The sequence below is a fragment of the Microtus oregoni genome, unplaced genomic scaffold (assembly GCF_018167655.1).
Source record: "Microtus oregoni isolate MIOR12 unplaced genomic scaffold, Mior012 000072F_ref0000427, whole genome shotgun sequence".
NCBI classification, from domain to species: domain Eukaryota; kingdom Metazoa; phylum Chordata; class Mammalia; order Rodentia; family Cricetidae; genus Microtus; species Microtus oregoni.
Window position 1 is genome coordinate 7619399 of NW_024543979.1, and position 14627 is coordinate 7634025.

Below are 14627 nucleotides of genomic sequence, written 5' to 3' on the forward strand. Positions count from 1 at the left end.
GTTCGAGCCGCGCGTGGCTGGGCAGGACACCCAGGGCTCTGCTAACCGTCCTAACCACCGCTGCTCTGGGACCCGGTGTTCTCAGACCTAAAAAGGACCTTAAGTGTCTCGTTTAAAATGGCAACCAATAGGTCACCATTACTATGACAACTTTAGTTCAGAAATAAGTGTTTTTTTAATATTTATTTATTTATTATGTATACAATATTCTGTCTGTGTGTTTGCTTGAAGGCAAGAAGAGGGTATCAGTTCTCATTTCAGATGGTTGTGAGCCACCATGTGGTTGCTGGAAATTGAACTCAGGACCTTTGGAAGAGCAGGCAATGCTCTTAACCACTGAGCCATCTCTCCAGCCCCAGAAATAAGTATTTTTAAAAGTCGCAGCGCAGCCGGGCGGTGGTGGTGCACGCCTTTACTCCCAGCACTCAGGAGACAGAGGCAGACACAGCTCTGTGAGTTCGGGCACAGACTGGTCTAAAGAGCGAGTTCCAGGACGGTCAAGGCTACAGAGACACTGTCATGAAAAATGAAAATCAATCATCCACCAAATAAAAATTTAAGAAGTCTCAGTGACTTTGAATTGATTAAAGATGAATGACCAAGTCAAGAATGCCGTGTTTTTAAACGGCAAAGTCAAATTACAAACGTAAGTTACCTTTTTAAACGTCTTTAGCAAAGTTGTCCTGTGAGGACTGGCCCGGTGTATTTTTATAGGAAAACTTGTAGCTGGCAAAATAGCGATTCAATGATCCCTTTCTCCCAGAGATGTTTAGATTAAAAAAAAAAAAATCCTCCACCTCTGTCCACCAGGCCCCATATAATTCTTCTGACTTAGTCTTTTTTTTCCCTTTGCGAGTTTACTGCCTAACAACTATGTAACCTATAACCTTTACGGGGAAAAACTGAACTTCAAATCTTAATTTGTCATCCTCTATGGTATTAATTCCTAACTCATAAATGTTCAATAATATCAATTTCTTTCAACTCTCCTGGACTATAAAAATCAATCCTTGTAACTTGCGAAACCTACTATTTCAGAACATAAACTAATAAATGGACTATTTCTTTTTTTTTTTTTTTTGGTTTTTCGAGACAGATTTCTTAACTTTTATTTTGTTGTTGTTGTGAGTTTTGTTTGTTTTTTTCCAAGACCGCATCTCTCTGTGCAGCCCTGGCTGTCCTAGAACTCAGTCTGTAGACCAGGCTGGCTTTGAACTCAGAGATCCACCTGCCTCTGGTCTCCGAGTGCTGGGATTAAAAGCGTGCGCCACCATGCCCAAGCCTGACTAATTCTGGCTCCATAAATAGTTCATAGTAGAAAGGCTGAATTACTGTTCCTTTCATAGGGTTTGTTTGTTCATTTGTTTGTTTGGTTGGTTGGGTTTTTTTTTTTTTTTTTCAAGACAAGGTTTCTCTGTAGCTTTGGTGCCTGTCCTGGAACTAGCTCTTGTAGACTAGGCTGGCCTCGAACTCACAGAGATCTGCCTGCCTCTGCTGGGATTAAAGGCGATTAAAGGCGTGCGCAACCACCGCCCAGCCGTTCGTTTGTTTTTTAAGATGAAAAAAATACACAAATGTTTGTGCAGTTTCCTGAGAGGCTAGAGCTGGAGTTGGACTGTGGGTCTCCTGAAGGAGTGTGGGTGGTAGCCCAGAGCTCAGGCCCTCTGGAAGAACATCTCTCTAGCAGCAGGATGCATTGGGTTAATGAAGGCAAGGGTCTTAGCAAAACAGGATACATTTGCTATGGACCAGATGTTTACTAACCTAATTTGCAGAAATTCAAATGTTGAAATCTAATTCCCAATGTGATGGTATTTAGAGGTGGGACCTTTGAGGAACAATTAGTTCAAAGTGGAGCTTTAGTGAATAAGATCAGTGGCCTTGTAGGAGATCAGAAAGGTTGGCGGATTCAGGGACACGCGGCTGAGTTCCCTGAAGCTGGGGAGCTGAGGCAGGATTCAGTTCAAGGCTAGCCTGCGTTGCATTAGACCCTGTCTACCAAACAAACCAAGCAGATGCATGGAGAGTCAGAGGAAGTCTCTCACCCGAAGCTAAATCTACCAGCATGTGGCCTTAGATGTCTCAGATCTTGGAAATGAGAGCATTAACCTGTTTGAGATATCCATTCTGTGGAAATTTGTTAAAGCAGCCGAACTAAGATGTTGTCTTAAATTATGGAACTCAGCAGCAGAAGGGTGCAGAGAAGTTGTCCCTGTTCAGCGCACAGAGCAGCAAATGGCTACTATGTTCCTTTAAAATAAACTTTCAGTCATTTAAGAATGCAGTATTCACCAGGTGGTGGTGCACGCCTTTAATCCCAGTACTGGAGAGGCAGAGGCAGGAGGATCTCTGTGAGTTCCAGGCTAGCCTGGTCTACAGAGTGAGTTCCAGTACAGCCAGGGCTACACAGAAAAATCCTGTCTCAAAAAGCCTACAAGAATGCAGTATTCTATAGAACCTTACCTTTCACCAAAATAATACAAATATGAAAAATTTAAAGTTTAGAAATACCAAGATAGTGACAGTTAATACAAATGCAAGTGGGGTGGCTTGCTTTGTTTTTAGTGATCTTATTCCTTAAGCTTTAGTTTTACAAAGTACCAACATGGTAACAATCTTTCTAATGAAAAGAGAGTCAATGCTGGCAAAGGCAGGCTTTGTCTGCAGAGTGGGCTCCAGGCCAGCCAGGACTACACAGCAACACCCTGTCTCAAACAAAGAAAGATAGGGCTGAAGAGATGGCTATTCCTCCTGAGGTCCTGGGTTTAATTCCCAGCCCCTACATCATGGCTTAACTCCAGTTCCAGGGATCTAGCATCTTATCATAGACATACACAGGCAAAAAGCAAACACAAAATAAATTCTTAAAGCAAAGCAAGGTAAGTTAGAAAATATCTTGATATAAATATTTTATCATCAAAGCTGGGCAGTGGTAGCACACACCTTTAATCCCAGAGCTCAGGAGGCAGAGGCAGGTGGATCCCAGTTCAAGGCCAGTCTGGTCTACTGAGCAAGTTCCAGGGCAGCCAGGGCTACACGCAGAAACCTTGCCTTTAAATACCAAAAAAAAAAAAAGTTATTGAATATTATATTACCTGAAATTGCCTTTGTCTGGCCCCTAGCTCTTCTTTCTGCCCTTAAACAGACATTGACATTGGGTTTTTTTTTGTTTGTTTGTTTGTTTGTTTTTGGTTTTTTTTTTGTTTAATAGGCCAGGCAGTAATTGGAGGCAGGTGGATCTCTGTGAGTTCTAGGCTAGCCTGGTCTACAGAGTGAGTTCCAGGATAGCCAGGGCTACACAGAGAAACCCTGTCTCAAAAAAAAAAAAAAAGCCGGGCAGTGGTGGTGCAGACCTTTAATCTCAGCACTCGGGAGGCAGAGGCAGGCAGATCTCTGTGAGTTCGAGGCCAGCCTGGTCTACAAGAGCTAGTTCCAGGACAGGACAGGAACCAAAAGCTACGGAGAAACCCTGTCTCAAAAATCAAAAAAAAAAAAAAAGTTTAAAAACTTTGAAGAGATTTCCACTGTATTTGCAGCATCTACTGTCAGGGTAGATTTAAATAGAGTATACAAAGTATTTTTCTCTTGATTTTGCTCCTGAGTGGCAGCTCTGCCACGGTATGCACAGATCACATAAAACATGTATGTGCCGCACAGTCTCAGAGCTGCTCTGACATTTGTTAATATTTTATTTCCCACCACCAACCATCCAGTCACCATATGCTTTGAGTTTCCCTTCCACGGAGATTGCTTTGCGCTCCTCAGTATGAAACATACGTGTAGTCATGGTTTCTTGGCCTCTTTGCCAAGGCTAAGATCATGGAGCTTCCAGGAAGTTTGACTCCAGGAGGTAGGAATTGTGATGTGAATGGGGGAACGCACACTTCTGCAGATCCAGACACAGAGCTGAACACCCTTTCCCAGCCCCAAAGCCATCTTAAGGCCTCACTTGTAAGCATTTATCTCTAGTGGAGTCTGTCTCCTAACTGATACGATCGCTCAGAACATTCTTATCTATTTTCATTTCTGGGTTCTAAAATGGAGCAAAAACTTAAGCAAATAAATAACTTAAACCTCTTTATTATACTGCAAATTCTATAATAATTAATTTCTTTAAGATTTAAAACTTAGGACCTGGGAAGATAGCTCAGTGGTTAAGAGTACTAGTTCCTCATCCAAAGGACTCAGGTTTGAGTCTCAGCACCCATGAGGTAGCTCACAACTGTCCGTTATTCCAGTTCAGAGAATCCTATGCCCTTTTCTGGTCTCTGCTGAAACCAGGCATGCACATGATACACAGGCATACATACAGATACAAAGCCCATACACAGAGAATATTAAAACAAAATGATTGTAAAGACTAAAAAGAGTAGCGAGCCAGAAAACTCACATTGTTTATCTGGCTGCGGCCCTTCTTTTGCTACTCTTGAGCAAAGCTTGACAGGTGGTTCCTAGAGCGTTGGCTTCTACTTCGTCCTATCAGGACTGTTGACAAACTACCGTGGGAAAATAGGCAAGCTAGGCAGCCTGGGGCTTAAAGGATATCTAAACACAGCCTGGGATGAAATCCAGCAGTCTATAACCCAGAGAAGAAGACTCAGGAAATAGCTGGTTTCTTCCAGATGCTCCGGGGACTCTTGGAGCAGTGTATTTATGTTTATTCTTTGGCCATGTTTTCATAGGCATGGCTTCTGAAACCAGACCCAGAATCACCAAGTCAAAACCAGTGCTGAATGAGAAATAGATTCCAGCCCGGAAGAGTAATGAACAAGGCCAATTTTTGTATCATAAAATTTATGAATAAATAATTTATGTACCTCAAACTGTACCCACTTAAAAATACAACTCACTGAGTTATAACAGCTGTATCTACTCAAGAAGTCACCGCCTTGACAGAGCATCTCCAGGACCCTGAGGTCCTCCTTCCTAAAGTCAACTGGCCCTGTCTGCCCTGAGCCCTAGCAACCACTGACCTGCTTTTTATCCGTAAGGGGCACTTCCTGTTCTCTATCAGTGGAATCTGCATCTCGGGTCTGGTTTCTTTCATTCTGCCTAATCCTCTTGACCTTCATCCCTATTGGTTGTCTGCCAGCATCTTATGCCTTCAGATAGCTGCTCTTCTGTGTGGTTCATTTACCACTGTTGACCAATACAGTCCTCCTCGTATGGGATGATGTGGTTCTGTGTGGTTCATTTACTATGTTGACCGGTACAGTTCTCATGTGGAATGACTGCTGTTCTGTGTGGTTCATTTACCACTGTTGACCAATACAGTCCTCCTCATATGGGATGATGTGGTTCTGTGTGGTTCATTTACTATGTTGACCAATACAGTCCTCCTCGTATGGGATGATGTGGTTCTGTGTGGTTCATTTACTATGTTGACCAGTACAGTCCTCCTCGTATGGGATGATGTGGTTCTGTGTGGTTCATTTACTATGTTGACCAATACAGTCCTCCTCGTATGGGATGATGTGGTTCTGTGTGGTTCATTTACTATGTTGACCAGTACAGTCCTCCTCGTATGGGATGATGTGGTTCTGTGTGGTTCATTTACCACTGTTGACCAATACAGTCCTCCTCGTATGGGATGATGTGGTTCTGTGTGGTTCATTTACTATGTTGACCGGTACAGTCCTCGTATGGGATGATGTGGTTCTGTGTGGTTCATTTACTATGTTGACCGGTATAGTCCTCCTCGTATGGGATGATGTGGTTCTGTGTGGTTCATTTACCACTGTTGACCAATACAGTCCTCCTCGTATGGGATGATGTGGTTCTGTGTGGTTCATTTACTATGTTGACCGGTACAGTCCTCGTATGGGATGATGTGGTTCTGTGTGGTTCATTTACTATGTTGACCGGTACAGTCCTCCTCGTATGGGATGATGTGGTTCTGTGTGGTTCATTTACCACTGTTGACCAATACAGTCCTCCTCGTATGGGATGATGTGGTTCTGTGTGGTTCATTTACTATGTTGACCGGTACAGTCCTCGTATGGGATGATGTGGTTCTGTGTGGTTCATTTACCACTGTTGACCAATACAGTCCTCCTCGTATGGGATGATGTGGTTCTGTGTGGTTCATTTACCACTGTTGACCAATACAGTCCTCCTCGTATGGGATGATGTGGTTCTGTGTGGTTCATTTACTATGTTGACCGGTACAGTTCTCGTGTGGAATGACTGCTGTTCTGTGTGGTTCATTTACCATTGTAGACGGGTACAGCCCGTGTGTGGATCACTACAGAGTGTTTGTCCATTCACCACTGGCTGTGTTTCCAGTTTGGGCTTATTATGAATAAAGCTGCAAGGTATTTTTTTTAATTTTTTGCTACATTTTTATTATTCTGTGCATGTTCGGGTGGGGAAGGGAAGACACATGTGTCACGGCACGTGTGTGACGATCAGAGAAGGGCTTGCATGGGTCTGTTCTCTCCTTCCACCACGTGAGTCTGAGGGATCAAACTCAGTAAGTCAGGCTTGATGGCAGGTGTCCTCACCCAGCAGTCATCCTCTAGTCCCCTCAGTAAAAGTATTTATATGATAGGCCATATGTGTTCATGTTTCTTGTGTATGTAATAGAGAGGCATGAACGATTGTACAGGAGTGTATGCTTCACTTTTTAGGAAGGTCCTACGTTGTTTTCCAAAGTGGCCATATCGTTTCTTGTTCCTGCCTCAAGTGGAAGATGTCCCAGTTAATTTTCAGCCATGTGGTGGTCTGAATAAGAAGGCCCACGGGCTCATATGTGTGCACGCTTACCCCCTAGCTGGTAACCTGTTGGAGAAGGATGAGGAGGCATGTCCTTGTTGGAGGAGGTATTGCCAGGGATGGGTTTTCAGGTTTCTAGCGCTCACACCAGGCCCAGGATCAGAATTTGCTGGATGTGGAAGATCTGCTGCCCGTGGGTCAGGATGCAAAGCTCTCAGCTACTGTTCCAACACCATGCCTTCCTGAGGCAGGACACCATGCTCCACCACCCTGATAATAATGAACTAACCCCTGAAGCAATGAGCACTCCCCCAATTAAATGCTTTCTTTTGTAAGAGTCACCTTGGTCATGGTGTGTCTACACAGCAATAGAACGGTAACTAAGACAAACTAAGAACATTGCTTAGTGTCAAGCTTTCTCATTTTGTCCTTTTCTTTCTTTTTTCTTTCCTTTTGTTTTTTTTTTCTGGTTTTTGTTTGTTTGTTTGTCTGTTTTTCTTTTGTTTTGTTTTTCAAGACAGGGTTTCTGTGTGACAGCCCTAGCTGTCCTGGAAGTTGCTTTGTAGAACAGGCTGTTTCTAGTGGTTAGAATGGCATCTTTCCATGTCTTAGATAATTAATGAAATTAATGATATTTCCATTTACTCAACATAGCCTTAGGAGCTGCTAGTGAGTTGCGATCTTGTTGCATCTTTATTCTGAACACCACTCAGCCCTTTGATACAGGAGTATGATAGAGAATATTTTCACCTGCACTGTGACTTCCTTTTCCTCTTTAAAACAGAAAACATTTCACTGGGGAAAGTTCAGTTCATGATTGTTTAACTTTGTGATTTGTGGGTTTTTCCGGACACAAGTTGGCAAAGATATTTTCTACTTTATTTCCTGGCAGGTTTATAATTCAGCTTTATCTTTAGGTCTTTCAAGCATGTGAGTTAACCTATGCAGTGTGAAGTAAAACTAGCTTGCCTTTGTTGTTGTCTTCATACAAACCATCCCATGTTTCTAGAAGCATTTGTTTATTCTCTTTTCCCTGATGAATTTATAGGGAAACTTTGTTGAAAATAAATAAGCTATTTGTGATTTAGTTTTGGGACCTATTAATGTATCTACATATATATCCAAAATAAATCTTTGCACTTAAAGTACACTTCTTACAGTCAGCAGATTGTTAGTTCTGATTTCTAACCTCTTTTGATCATATTAATTTCTTTGTTGGAATATTTAGTCCATGTATAGTTAATGTAATTATAGTATGGTTATATTCATGTCTACTATTTTGCTAATTTCTATGTCACATTGTTTTTCTGTTTTTCCTTCTTTGAGATTAAATAGTCTTTTATTTTTAAAATTTATATCTTAGCTTTTTAATGATTATTTTAGTAGTTTCTTGGCTATTTTGATATGCCTTCTTAAATTTTACATTTTTTGTTTGGTATTAGTATAGTAACTTACAGCCAACTAGGTTCTTTTGCTTCCAACCCCTCCACCCTCTATGTTATAGCTGTTGTATTGCTCTTACGTATGTTTTCATTTCCAAGTGTATGTGTAGTATGCACGTGTGTAGGGTGTGCATGCACTCAAGGGCAAGGCATGTGGAGGTTGAGGGTTGATACTGAAGTCACCCTTGACCACCCTTCCATAGACATCACCAGTCTCACCAGCTACCTTCCTCAGGGATTTTCTGCCTCTGACTTCCAAGGCTTGAATAGCAGCAGGTGAGACACCCAGCATCTATGTGGGATCTGAAGATTATAAACTCACATGTGTAGAGCAAGCACTGTGGCCACCAGTCTCTCCACGGCCACAGCGTCACATGGTAAGGAATAGGAAGAAGGATGGAGTCACAAAAGAAGCCATGATACACAGAGAGGGCAGGATGAGCAGGACATAGACGAGGTAAACAAGCCTAGGGCAGCACAAAACTGGACAGAATTGAGGGGTTCTGCTGCTGTGTTCCAAGCTGTGCCTCTGTTCGGTCTCCAGAACCCTTAGGAAGGCTTTTATTTGATCTTTTTTTTTTTTTTTTTTTTTTTTTTTGATTTTTCGAGACAGGGTTTCTCCGTAGCTTTTGGTTCCTGTCCTGGAACTAGCTCTTGTAGACCAGGCTGGCCTCGAACTCACGGAGATCCGCCTGCCTCTGCCTCCCGAGTGCTGGGATTAAAGGCGTGCGCCACCACCGCCCGGCTAGGCTTTTATTTGATCACCTATATTCTGTCCAAATTTTTATGGCTGTTATTGGTGCGGGTATGACTATTAACTTGCCTGAGACTCACTTCTCCATATCAGAATCCGACCAGAACTTATTTTAAATCTTACTTATTAGGAAGGTATCAGAGACAAGAATGTAGGTTTCTTGCATATACTAGTTTACATGAAACTTTCTGTAAGCAAGGTGCAGTGAGACCACTGAACGTGACCACTCCGTGGGTAGAAAAACGGTTTGCTGGGAGATGAAGTGCTGGCTGCTTCATGAAAGTGGAGAGTGGTGGCTTGGTGGGAAAGCAAGCATCTTACACGACAGGCAGCGGTGCGGGAAAGCAAGCATCTTACACCACAGGCAGCGGTGCAGGAAAGCAAGCATCTTACACCACAGGCAGCGGTGTGGGAAAGCAAGCATCTTACACCACAGGCAGCGGTGTGGGAAAGCAAGCATCTTACACGACAGGCGCAGTGTGGGAAAGCAAGCATCTTACACCACAGGCAGCGGTGTGGGAAAGCAAGCATCTTACACCACAGGCAGCAGTGTGGGTCCTGGGGTTGTTCCAGGCTGTACAGGGTAAGTGGGAGGCAGATGTGCTTTGCCTGAGGTAGCCGACCTTGGAGGGCCAAGAAGGAAAGCAGTGGCTCTCCTGACAGAGACCCACATCGTGCGTGAGGTTTCTGAGGAATTCTGAGGTTTCTGAGGAATTCTGAGTTTAGTTTCTGTTTACCTGATAAGAATCCTGTTTGGGGCTGGAGAGATGGCCCATTGATTAAGAGCACTGGCTGCTCTTCCAGAGGATCCAGGTTTGATTCTCAGCACCCACAAGGCAGCTCACAACTGGCTGTAACTCTGGTCCCAGAGTTTTTCTGGCCTCGCAGGCATTTCATGTACATGGCACACAGATGTATGTAGGCAAAACACTCAAAATAAAATAAAGGTAAAAAAAAAAAAAAGAACAACAACAAAAAACCAGAATCATTCTGTTTACCGGGTAAGAATCTGCCCTGGTTGGGCCTGGGCCTTCATCCTAGGACATTACCAACAGCTCTGGGATCTGGGGAATCTAATGATTTCTTAGTAGGTAGTGGGATACCTTCATGTTCTCTGGATACCCCAGGCTGACATCAAGCTCACTATGTAGCCAAGGCTGGCTCTGGCCTCACTGTGTAGCCCAGCCTGGCTCAACTTCATGATGATCCTTTGACTTTGGCCTCCTGGACTCTGGATCTACAGACAGGTGCCACCACACCTGATTTCTATTTTCTTTATATTATTCACATCTCTTGCAAAATTCAAAAGTTTGCTTATTTATCCTAATGATTTGATTATTTGATTTAGGAAAAGCATTCCAAAAGCAGGCAAAAGACTCAGAGATAGTACCCATTCCCACCATTAGTAGTCTTGTAAGAACACCAAGCTCACAACCATAATATAAATTCAGAGGACCAAAGGCAGACCTGTACAGGCTCCCTGGTTGTTTGTGCAGCCTTTGTGAGCTGCTGTGAGCCCTGATTAGTTTACTCTGTTAGCTGTTTACTTGTGATTACTCTGAACCCTCTGGCTCTTATGTTTCTTCTGCAACCTTTTCCAAAGGAGACACTCAGCTCTGCGTAATGCGTGGCTGTGGGTCTCTACATCTGCACCTTCGGTTGCTGGATGCAGCCTCTCTGATGACGATCATGCTAGACTCCAGGCTATGGGTCTACAAGTAAATAACTACCTTTTATCCTATTTCTATATCCCTTCTTTTTCTTTTCAGAGTAGATTCAATCTACCTTTTTATCTTGTCATATCTATAGTTCTCATTTTTTCTTTTCAAAACAAGAACCTTGAATCTAAACCCCTCTGTTCAATTTTTTTTCCTGACCATTACCAATAACAACTTGTAACCAATCACCCTAAACAATGACAAAAAACCCAATGAAAGACCAAAAACCACCCACCCCACCTCTTGAGAATGTGGGTGTCGTATTCTTAAATTTACTGCCTGCTGTCTGGGGGCAGCAGTATCTTTAGGGGGGTTCTGAAAAGAAAAGTTGGGGTCAATTGCCAAGTCCTGGGAGAGGTAACATTTGTTGTTCAGTCTCTGTGTTAAGGGAAAGAGCGGGGCTGAAGTGGGCTGTGAGGCAGGAAAGTCTCTGGTAGCCACCTCGACATTGTTCTGGGCAGTTTGTAGTCGGAAGCCCATCTCTAGGTGGTGTATTCCAGCTTAGTGTTATTTACATACCTCCCCTACAGAGCCATTTCTCTAAGAGCAGCGCTGGTGTCCAGCAGACACTGGTCAATAGACACCCACTGCAGAGAGGGCACAGACGCCCGGGAAACATTTCCAAGAGAAGCAGTCATGCACAGGATTTTCAACAAAGTATTCAATCAAGCAAAAAGAATAAAGCCTTTCTGCTGTGTTTCTGCTCCTGCCCTCGAGCCAGGAGACCTGGAAGAGGATGAGGGAGCAGACAGCGGAGGTAATGGAGCTCCTGCTTCTCTGACCTTGTTCTTGAGTCCTGAGCAAGCTGAGTTTTTATAAGCGAAAGAGAGTAGACTGGTGTTTAAGATGACTAGGCCAATATGCCTCTGTTGAAGATGCCTTTGAGAAAATAAGCAAAATCCCGCATGTCTATCACCCAGTGAGTCTTGGCTACGTGCTTATGTTCCCACAGAGTAACCAGTGTTTAACACTTATTTTGATCAATTAATAAATCTTGGTTAGTTGGAATTATATCTTTCAGTTGAAATGCTTAAGTCAAAAATTTAAATCTATTACACTAAAACTTAACCATTATCAAGCAACTTGCATGCTTTAAAATTTAGTTTGGCCAAAGAAACTCTAATGTAGTCTACTATATAAAACTGTTATGTGTGTGTGCGTGTGCGCGCGCGCATATGTACACATGTGTTGCTGGAGATGTAACCCAGGACCTTATACATACTAACCAAGCACTCACTGTTGAGCAATAGCCCAGACACTTACTTTTACTGGGTGTGTGACAGGGTCTTCCTGAGTTAGACTTAGGCTAGAGTAGAAATTACTCTCAGTCACTTTTTGTTATCTCTATCTTTAAAAATATTTATTATTTTTATACATGAATGAAATGTGAATTTGTGTCTTTGTGAGTGGAGTTGTGCATATGAGGGAAGATGTCTATGGAGATGAGAAAAAGGCATCCGATCCCCTACAGATGGTGTTAAAGGAGGCTGGGAGCCACTGGATTTGGAAGATACAGACTGCTTTGGGTCCTCTGAAAGAGCTGTATGTGGTCTTAACCACTGAGATATCTCTCTAGACCCGAGACATTTTTATCTGTATTCTAACCTTAATTCCATACCTCCTTGTCCCAACCCATGGATGGCATAGCATAGTAGTTTGGATGTAACTGCCCTCCGTAAACTCAGGGAATGGCATTACTGGGAAGTGTGGCTTTGCAGGAGTATGCACTATGGGGGGCAGGTTATGAGGTCTCCTATGCTCAAGATACCACCTAGTATCTCAGACCACTTCCGTTTGCCTACAAGTCAAGATGTAAGGTACTTGGCTCCTTCTCCAGCACCATGTCTGCCTGCACAAGTCCATGTTGCACCGTAATGACAATGGACTAACCCTCTGAAACTGTAAGCCAGCCCAATTAAATGTTTTCCTTTATAAGAGTTGCTGTAGTCATGGTATCTCCTCACAGCAACATAAGCCCTAACTTAGATGAATAGTATCTCTGATTTTGCTTCCTTCCCTAGCACCCATCTTAGCATCCTTCAAGACACAGTTCCTAAGACTTCAACAAAAATAAGACATATCTAAACCATCTACTTTTCTCCCAAAGCTTCCCTGTTTCCTATCTACATAGGCAATACAGCCTCTAAATTAGTACCGCCTCCATTTACAGGGAGATTTCAAACATATTAGATATCTCAATTCAAATTCCAAATTTTCAAACATGTAACTGGCTCAGTGTAGATCAGAAATTTCTACCCGATCCAGCTGACTATGTACAAGGCAGATTCAAGAGACAAACACAGTGACCTAGGAGATATGGTCAGGGGCCCTGAATGGTGCTTCCCACACAATATCTGGTCATTCTTCATTTCCTTCCCATGCTACCACCGCGTGGCCTGCTAGGTGGATAGCACGCAAGCTAGGTGGATAGACCCTTCTGTTTTCATTTCCAATCCTACCTCAGACTTCTGTCGTTCACTGTCACTTCCTAGAGGATTCATTCTTGCTTCTATGTATGCTGCTTCCTAATTTATCACTTTTGACCACTTCCCCCACACTTTGAACTCAACTCGCCAATGCTCTGCACAGAAATGCATTGTGGGCCCACCTACCCCATCCACAGTCCCCAGGATTCTGCATAGAATTGCATTGTGGGCCCATCTACCCCATCCACAGTGCCCAATGCTCTTCACAGAATTGCATTGTGGGCCTATAACAATGGCTCAGCATGCACACGTTGTTGGTAATACTAAATGCATGATGAAGCTTGGTTTGGTTAACTTGATTGATGTAGCCCTGTACAGTTTCCACTGTGTGTTATATGGAATACGTGAGAAATCACAACAAACATGTTCTGACCCCATTCATACCCTGGTTTTAATTTTAAAGCAAAATACCAGCAACAGTGAATTTTGTATTTGTTTCCTTTCCTGATAGTAGAGTCCAGACTAGGAAGGAAAACATCCTACCTATTTTGCATGAGCTGACTGTTTGAATTCCAATAAAAACAAAATTTACTGTATCCCCAAATCCAGCCTTTCTTAGGTGCCAATAACTTGAGCTGAACTGTGAAGCCAACTGTAATGTTTTGACTCTAGGATCTTTTGTCCTCTGGACAGGGCTGTTGCTAAGATAGAACATGTTTTATATGCCGTAGGCACTCATATCAGTTTTTGTCAGAGATACAAAGTATTTGGACCTTTATTCTTTGATATCTGCCTTTTGGAAGTCATAATGAATTATAAACATTAAAAAAACCCTAAGCATAAAGATTTTGTCAGTGTGTGAAGTACGCTATTGCCAAACAAATATGATTTTTGTGTTTTTATGTACACATTTGTATGTGTATGTCTTCTTCAATTGCACTCACCTGCTTGTTGAGGGTCTCTCACTGAACTGGAGCTCCTTGTTCTGCAGGATGGGCTGGCCAGGGAGCCTTTAGGATCCTCCCGTCAGTACTTCCCTAGGGCTGGGTCACAGCCTCATGTGGGAATCAGAACTTGGGTTCTCATGCTGTGCAACATGCAAGTAACTGAATGAGCCACCTTCCTGCCCCAAGAAATGCTGCTACTTTTTAAAGACTTATTTTTATCTGTAGTGTGTGTGTGTGTGTGTGTGTGTGTGCATGTGTGCACCTGAGCGCCAGGGCCTGCAAAAGCCAGATGAGAGCATCAGGTCCCCAGGAGCTAGAGCTGTAGGTGGCTATGAGCCCCAACATGGGTTATCTTGAAGAGCAACGAACGTTCTTCACCACTGAGCTGTCTCCCTACCCATAATAAATGTTAATCAAACTTTAGTGTTATTAATAAATACTCATTAAATGAGTATATTATAAAGTAAGAAGATTACCTATTTCTGGTCAGTGCCACCTATTTTAGTGCATTTAGAGTCTGATAAATTAATTTTTAAGTAATTAATAAAAATAAAATATTTGGTAGAGTTAATTAAATTTATTCTGTTATTCATTCTATTACTGTTTTTCTCTTCATTAAGATCAAA